Consider the following 9066-nt stretch of genomic DNA (forward strand, 5'->3'; position numbering starts at 1 on the left):
GAAGGAGGTGAAGGAGGTCTCTGCCCCTCGACCCCAACCGTGCACATTGGCGTTTCAGGTACTGCTTGGCCCTTTCCTTCCTCCTGGGCAGGCAGAGTGGGCGGCAGGCTTAACCAAGAGAAAGGCTCCTTCTGGGAGGCCCGTCCCCTGGATCCCAGGTGAGCCCCTGAGCCGTAAGCAACGTCCCTCTGGGCCTGGCACCTCCCTGTCTGGCTGGGACTTGGGAGGCCACAGGGACTGCTTCTGAGCACCAGGTGTTGCCAGCACTGGGCGGGGGCCTCCGGGGCAGCCCCAGGCCTGTGGTGGACGATACGGGGCGGGGTCCTAGGGCTGCCCCAGTGCCTCATGTTGTTCTAAGTCCCCCAAGATCTCGGTGCCTGGACTGGAGCGCCCTGGCCCCTGAGCCCATAAGGAGCACTGACGCGGTGCCAGTGCGATGCTGAGGAGGGGTGGGCGCCTGCTGGGCAGAGGGGTGGAGACACCCCAGGTCTGAGTCTGCCAGTCCCAGCTTTCCACCCCTGCAGGGCTGGGGACAGAGGGAGCACCGGTCCCAGCACCCCTCTCAAGACAGACCTGACCCAGCAAGGCCTCAGTCTGACTGGCTGGGGCCCCGCCCCACTGCACCTGTCCTGTGCTGGGGTTTCCCTGTCTGTGAAGCAGATGTTAAGACACCGGCCCCACCCCACCCTTCCTGGGTGATGTGAAGATGCACGGGGTCTCGGGACTCCAGAAAAGAGTTGCTCAGTGCAGGCTGGCACCCTGGGCAGGCTTCCTAGAGGAGGCGCCGGGATTTGGGTTGGATCTTGCAATGTGGAGTCAACGTGAGGATGATGCTGTCCTCTGAAATGTCCTCCTCCCGACCCCGTTTTTGTTACATGCAACTTGACAAGACTCAGCTTTGATGTCACCTCCTCTAGGAGGGCCCCCTGACTACGATTCCCCTTTACCCAGAGGCCACCATTGCCCACTCATGTGTCAGCCTCCCTGGTTGAGACTGAGTTCTTGAGGGTGGGACCTGGCCAGCTTGGGAGCTGGGTTGTATCTGCTAACCTTGCCGGCTCCTCCAGCCAGGTGCAGAGCTCCAGGGAAGCCACTGGGCCATTCCTAAGGAAGGCGGGAACACAGACCTCTGGGGTCTGGGTGGAGATCCCACTCCACGGGGGCCAGGAACACCCAGAGCCCTGCCCCTCCCCAACAATCTGCAGGTCGTAGACGATGTCACCGAGCACTAGGTACACCTTCACGTAGTAGAGGGTCTCCTCGTCGAACTCCAGTGGCGAGTTACAGAGTGATAGGGCCTTGAGGTAGAAGTGCTCTGCCAGCTTGCCATGGGCCAGCCGGTGGTAGGCCATGCGCTCCTTCCCTGAGGTGGAGGCCAAAGGGGCAGGTGTGAGGACGTGGCTCCCTGGGGCAGGCAGGGCACAGGCCCCTCAGGAGCAGGTATGCAGACCACGGGCAGCACCTGGCTTGCCTCCAGGCACCTGCAGTCACCTGGGCAGCTCTGGCCAGTCCCTTCTGGGTGTCCAGACTCACTTTCCCATCTGCAAAGCAGAACCAATAAGGCCTGCCCCCGTCTACTGTGAGGTTTTGGCAAAGTCGGACTTGGATGGCCCAGCTCTGTGCCTACACATAGCCACCTGCCTTTGCTCACCGGTTTTAACCAGGGAAGCCCAGAAGCCAGGCAGTCCAGGTGCTCCTGGGCACCAGGGCTCCAGGCAACTCACAGATGTGACATCCGACTCCTCCTAGGTGTGTCATGATCAGAGCCCCCTACCTTGGGGAGTCACTGTGTGCCTGAGCTCCAGCTCCCCCCACAGATGCGCAAACCCACCTAGGCTGTCTACAATGTCCTCCCCTATTCAGGGCGGGTGCCATGGAGCCTAGCATTCAATGCATTCCCACACAGCTGCACACCTGTGTACTGGGCCCTGGGGCACAAGGCGCTGGGGCATGCGGCCTGCCCAGGGCTCCCTGTCTCTGGAGGAAGACAGACAACCCTGGCACAGCACCAGGGGATGCCCGGCCCTAAGGGGCAGGCTGCTGGAAGGGGAAATGGGACTTCATCAGCCAGAGAGCCGTGTGGTTGATGAGGGTGGATAAGGGCACAAGAGAAAGGGAATATGCTACTCAGCCTGGCACATACAAGGACCAACGAGATGCCTGGCATGTCTGGAAGGCAGAGGGCACACTGGGAAGCCCTTGTGGTCAGCAGCGAGAAGAGGCAGAGGAAGCAGCTCAGCCAGGCAGCGAGCTCCGCACTGCGTGAGAGACCTCGGGCTGTGCCCCCACGGCCGGACGGGTGAAGCCAGCTGGGCAGATCTGCCTGCATGGACAGGAGACCAGGAAAATCCAGCAGCTGTTTCAGCTCCTGCCCTGCAGACCTGGAGGCTGGGCTCTGGCAAAGTGTGAGTCCTGGCAGGGTGGGGGCTCAGAGGACTTACCCAGGGTGATGCTGAGTGCTAGAGCCATGTGGGCAAACTCCAAGCCCTCCTGGGGTGCCAGCAGCTTGTTGCATAGCCACAGCTTTGCCTTGCGGTTGCCTGTAGTCACTGCCAGGGGCAGGGTCCGGTCCCACCACACAGGCAGGTGGGGTCAGGCTTCCCGCAGAACCCACCTCACCTAGCGCCCTCCTCAGAGCTCGAACATGTGCTTGGAGCTTCCCACGCCCCAGCTACCCCCTGGATCTCGACACAGCTCTGTGCTCTGGGATAACACACGGTTCAGACACCCAAGTTGGGGGCTGAAGAGTCGCCTAAGGCCCATCCAACTACACCCGGCAGCCTCAGACCGGCCTCTCCCACCTGAGCACCGGGGGTCTGACTGGGCGGAGCCAGCACTCCTCTCTGCTCTAAAAACACACGGATCTGTGCCCAGGGCTGAGCCACACCGTGAGCTCAGAGGAAGGGAGAAGCCGTCCCCACTTCGGGGTGCATGCAGACCTGGGCCCTGGCCCTCCCACTGACATGCTGTGTGTCCTTTGACATGTCCCTGTGCCTCTCTGAGCCTCAGTTTCCTCATCTGTAAGATGGGGACAGGACTTCCCGCTCATGGTTGCTTGAGATCATCAGGTGAAAGGGTAAGGCCATTGCCATGTCCAGGCCCCAAGCGTTTGTCCTGGGCGGGGGGCATAGTCAATATCGTTCCCAGTGAGACCACTAGGAAACTAAGCATGTGCATGGGTGTCCCTGCCTCCAGGTGGGAGACCTCTGCCCTGCCACACCTGTGCCTCAGCCCTCCAGGTGCCCCCCTGAGGCTCACCCACGTCAGCCCACAGGCCCGCTCACAAAGGACACAGCTTTCTCCCGCTCCCAGGCCCCACTGACGATGTCTCCAGCTGCCTCAAACAGCTCCAGCCCGAGGTTGGGGTGGCCTGTGTACAGGGCCACATTCTGTGCCACCTGAAAGGAGGCAGACGTTCCCTCAGGACCCACAATGACGAGGTGGCCACGCCCACCTTAGCCAGCCTTCTTCCTCTCACACACTGCAGGTACACCTAAGCATTTTTCAGACCCTGTGCATTGGGGCTGCCCCCACCACTGGCATGAGGACAGTGAACTGATGAACCTGAGTGCCAGGAGGTGACTGAGCAGCTGCAGCCCAGCAGCCCGACCCCTGTGAATCCTACCACCAGGGCTAGCCCTAGCCCACTCTTCCTGCACTCAAACCAGTCTCCGCGGCCCCCAGATTGCTGGGAGCCCATCCCCTGGCTCCTTTCTGCGTTGCCACATCCCTGCCACAGCTCAGGGCCACACAGCAACAGTGGTTGTGGGTGGGCCTGGTCCCTTCTTGGACATGAGCTCTTGATCCCTCTCCTCAGCTCAAGGAGGTATACAGCAGGTGCTCAATGAAAGCTTCACCAGGTTCGTGGGCTTCACAGTTTGTTCCAGATCATACTGTGTTTGGGAAAGCCTCTGAAGACAGCCGCTACGATAGATGCATTTTGTAAGGAGATGTGCCACGTGTCACTTGGAGCAGGTTCTTCTGTGTGTTAACTGAGTGGCCACGCCTCTGCCCTCAGGGAGAAGATGCTGGCCACTGGGGGAGGATATGAGGGAACCAGTTGGAGAGAGGGAAAAGGCATACAACAGATGCTCAGCAGTGGCTTAGGAATGGATGGCTGGATGAGCATATGTATAGACACGGATGGATGGACGGACAGACAGACGGATAGACAGATGAATGGGTGGGTGGGTGGCTCGAATGATGTATGTATGGGTGGGTAGACAATGTATGGATGGGTGGAGGGTAGATGATGTATGTACATATGGATGGATGGGTGGATAGAAAAATGTACGGATAAACATGGACAGATGAAGGATGTATTAATAGGTTGCTGGGTGGATGGATGAATGATGGATGGGTGAAAAAATGGATGATGGATGGATGGGAGGACGAACAGGTGAATGGATGGCTGATGGAAGGATGAATGAACGGATGGATGGATGATGGATGGAAGGATGAACAGGTGAATGGATGATGGAAGGAAGGATGAACAGGTGGATGGATGGAAAGATGAACAGGAGGTGAGTGGATGATGGAAGGATGGATGGACGGATGAACAGATGGATGTTGGGTTAATGGATGGATTATAAAAATGAATGAAGGATGGACGAATGGATGATGGATGAATGGAATGATGAACAGATGGATGATGGATAGATGGAAGGATGAGCAAGTGAGTAGATGGAGGATGGAAGGACGGGTGAATGGATGCATGATAAAAGGATGGAAGATGGATGGATAGAAGGATCAACAGCTGAATGGATGGATAATGGAAAGATGGATGGACGAACAGGTGCACAGATGGATGATGGAAGAATGGATAGAAGGATGAACAGTTGGATGGATGGACAGGTGGATGGATGGACGGAGAGACGGATGGGTAGATGATACAAGGATGGATGGATAAATGATGGATGAACAGGTAAACAGATGATGGAAGGATGAATGGATGGACAGATGAATGGATGGATAGACGGGTAAATGGATGATAAAAGGATAGATGAATGGATGGGTGGATAGAATGATGAACGGGTACATAGATGATGGAAGGATGGATGGATTGATGGACAGAGAGCGAACACCACAGGGGCCCTCCTGCATTCCTTGCCACTCACCTGGATGTACAGGTCCACCAGCTTGCTCTGCTGCAGGATGTAATAGATCTTCCCTGCTTGCAGCCAGGCATGTGCCGCCGCCTCTTTCTTCTGGAGGTCGATGAAAATCCCCAAACTTCATTTGGGGTGTCCAAAGCGGATTTGTAGGCCCTGGAATCAGCCACAGGTGTCAGAGGGCTCTCATCCTCCTGGAACCAGTCTGCCTTTCCCATGGGTCTGGTGACAGATGAATCTGGAACGTGGGGACTGGGAATGGCTCTCTTGTGTGTGCAGTGTTCTGCCCTTCCCAGACCGCTGGGAGGGCCAGGGTGAACACATGGCATGGAAAAGATGGACATCCTCCTGAGGGAATCGAGCATCATGCTGCCCTGTGGCAGGAGGAGTGTGCTAGTCCATCTCCCCTGCCTCCCAGACATGGCCTGTGTCTTCTCCAGACACACCAGGAGACGTTAGTATTCAGAGGCTATCTAGGCCAATGGTTCTCAAGATGTGCAAGCATCACAGTCAGCCGGACGCCTGTCTGCATAGCTTGGTGGCCCTGCCCCCAAGAGCTTCTGGCTCCACAGGCTTGGGGCAGGCCCTAGAACTCCCACTTGCCACAAGCTCCTAGGTGACATGGATGCTGCTCTGCTGGTCCAGGCACCACACTTTGAGAAGCATAGCTCTAGCACACTGGCCCATTTTCCTTCTGTGAACCCGAGGCCAAGACTGGAGTCAGTCTCCGAGGTCCCCATGGAATCTGGCTCCTTCCCTGCTCGCTCAGTAAGTCCAACACTCAAGGGGGTGTAACTGCAGCAATGTCACCGGGCCCTTTGAGTGGGGTGGCCAGGGCCATGGTTACCCCACGAGGTCAGGATGCTCGGGGGAAGCCAAGTGGGCCACATGGGACGAGAGACCTTGAAACCCTGCCCCAGGGAAGCAGGTGACACAACTGGCTCCGTCTTCTGTGGAGAGAAGACACAGGTGGCTGCTGTGATCACATTTAAGGGGACAGATGAAGGCCAGGAGTGAAGACACAGGGCAGGCACAAGGCAGATGACGAAAGCCACCGTAGTAAGAACAGCAGCCCAGAGGGCATGTACTGCCTCTGCTGGAGTTGAGATGACCTTTGGGGAGGTGTGCAGGCAGGGATGGGAAGACGTGTCACCCAACAAGGGAGGCTCAAGCTGGGACTCACGGGCCGTCCACAGCCCTGGGACGACCCCAGGCCCAGCAGCTCAAAGAATCTGATGCCAAGGAACCAAATGATCCCAAGGACAGGGGCTGTTGGGGCCCTGGGCCAGCTTCCCTGTGCCCCCTGCCCTGCTCCCCCGCCCCCTTGGCGCCCCTCCCCGCAGTGGGGGCTGGAGCGCTGGGTTCCTAGAAGGTCTCCTTTCAGTCAGAGAATGCCCCTGGGGAAGAAGCCTGGGTCTGAACCCCCACCCCTCCTTGGGCAGATGTGTGGGACCGGGGCCCCTTCACACGGTCCTTTCCAAAATCTCATCCCTCCTAGGGCCAGGAGTGGGTGCCAGGCCTGTGCTGGGAAATGGGCAGATTTGGCCACAGCCCCTGGGGCTCTGGGCCAGGCCACAGGAGGCACCACTGAGTGATCTCACTATGCCATGATGTCCATCCTGGGAGAATGGACAAAGCGCTGCAGGGCAGAGGGGACCCACAACGGTATCCCTTGTCTTGGCCATTTCCCTAGACTCAACTTCCTCATCTATCCTCTGTGGCCTAGATTCCGGGCAGCCCTGCCCACCTACCGTCCTTTCACTGCTCAGTCTGCAGTGACTGTTCTATAGCACTCCATGGCTCCCCAGTGCTCTTGGAGAAAAGGACAAGCCACAGCCTGAGGCCCCAGGTCCTGCTTAGCTCTCCAGCAGAGCTTCTCACCATCCAGCACCCAACCCACCCACTCCCAACTCTGCACCTCCCTGCATAAGCCCGGCTCACTCACCCCCACTCATCCCTGCTCACACTCCCGCTCACTCACAACCACTCACACCCCACTCCTCCCCGCTCACCCTCACCAGCTCACCCCTGGGCCTTCACACAGGCTACACCACCAGCCCCTCCCCACCGCTCCCCGCCCCCCACCACCACCTATTGACTAAATCCTCTGAACCTTCTGGTCCCAGACTAAAGAGGCTTCCCTAACCAGGGGCCAAGTGCTGCCCCGCCATCACGCCACTCACCCTTTTGTGGCTTTTCTGGCCTGAAGCTCACATTCCCACGCTCAGCCACTGCCACCCGAGGACCGCACAAACCCCATTTGTGGGTGGGGCCTGGCACACTCTGCACAATGAGCTGCTTTTGCATGAATTGCTCTGCAGCTTTGGGCAATCACCTGACCCTGTGTCCTCTGTGACGTGGGATGGCGCCTTGCACAGGCTGCCAAGATACCAAGCAGGCAACACGGGCACAAGGACCGGCGTTCAGGGCCTGGCTCGTGGAGGGGCCCCAAGTCCCAGCGCAGCAGAGCCTGCCTTGACCCCAGGGTAATGGCCAGGGATTCCCAGCACGCAGGACTTTCAGAGCTCAAGGCAGGATGGTCCCTGGGCAAACCGGGAAGAGCTGGCTGTCCCAGTAGGGCACAGAGGGCCTGGCCCTGCATGGGAACGGCCTGTCTCCAGGGTGCTTGCCAGCATCTGCTGTTGGCCATGACTCGGCATTTTCGATGGTGGAAAAACCGCCGCTTGTTTCTAAATCACAAACCCCAGGTGTGCCCTGACCCAAGTGGCCCGGAAGGCGCACAGGAGGAACCGGGGCACTCACTCTCCACGTGGCCCATCTCTACAGTGACCAGAAGGGCCCACTCGTAGTAGCCCTTGCCCTGCTGGGCCGGGCCCTGACAGGTGCAGAGGTGGCCCAGCTGCAGGAGCACGTGGGTGAAGTCCCGCCCACACTCCCCACAGGGCAGCCTCCAGAACAGCCGCACAGCCTCCAGGAGGCAGTGCTGGGCCAGCCTGCTGGCACCCACGTGCAGGCACAGGGCCCGGAAGGTGGCCAGCACCACTGCCTGGTTCCTCCGCAGGCCCAAGTCCCGAGCTGCCCGTAGGGCACGGTAGTAGCCCTTGGCTGCCTGCCTCGTCTGGCCCGTTCTCTTCAGAGCCACGGCCACCATTGGCATTCATGCCCTCCTGGTCCTCGCTGGCCACCACTGCATCCTGGACAGACTGCAGGATGTCCAGAGCCACCGGGCCCTGCCCATGAAGCACGTGCAGCCAGGCCAGAGCCACCAGGCAGTCCACAGTGGCACGGACTCTGGCAACAGCACTGGCTTGCGTCATGAAGGCAATGGCCGGGCCATGGTAGCCATGGGGGCTGTACAGCTGGGCCAGGCTGCTGTGGAGAAGGCAGTGCAGCGCCTGGCCTGTGCCTGGGGTTAGGGAGGCCAGCGCTGGCCTGAGGTAGTGGGAAGTCTGGGTGGGGAGGTTGTGGGGCTGGAGGACGTTCTGGAGCACCAGGTTCACGCTCCTCAGTGAGCCGGCCCGCGAGTCCTGTGCCCTCAATGAGGCCACCTTGACACAGCTCAGCACCAGGTGGGGCAGGCACTTGCGGCTGGAGATGTCAGCCAGGAGTAGGGAGCGGTCTGAGAGCTACGCAGCCTCTGGGGCTCCTGAGTCCCTGTGCAAAAGCAGCAGCCACTCTAGGAAGGGCAGGGCCTCCTCGGGCTGCTTGAGGTACACGTGGTGTCTGACCAGCCGGAAGCAGGCCCGCGCCTCGGCCTGCAGGTTCTGGCTGCCCGCCACAGTGCCAGCTTCTGGAGCTCCCCCTCTGCCTCAGTGCTGCAGATGTGGCCAGGCGATCCCAGAAGCAGGGCCATGGCTTTGGGAACCACCTGTGTACACTTCTCCCGGTTCTTCTGCTTCCGGTAAATGCTGGTCAGGTTGGCGTACACAGCCATCATCAGGAACAGGTCCCCGAAGCTGCCTCCAGGCCCCCAGTGCTTCCTCAAAGTACACCC

The 9066-nt window shown here is 59.3% G+C and overlaps 1 pseudogene; it reads right to left on the reverse strand.

Moving 5' to 3' along the window:
- Positions 1–45: 45 nt before the first annotated feature.
- Positions 46–9058, reverse strand: LOC113220835 (annotated as a pseudogene).
- Positions 9059–9066: the final 8 nt, after the last annotated feature.

The sequence above is a fragment of the Piliocolobus tephrosceles genome, unplaced genomic scaffold (assembly GCF_002776525.5).
Source record: "Piliocolobus tephrosceles isolate RC106 unplaced genomic scaffold, ASM277652v3 unscaffolded_14452, whole genome shotgun sequence".
Lineage (NCBI taxonomy): Eukaryota > Metazoa > Chordata > Mammalia > Primates > Cercopithecidae > Piliocolobus > Piliocolobus tephrosceles.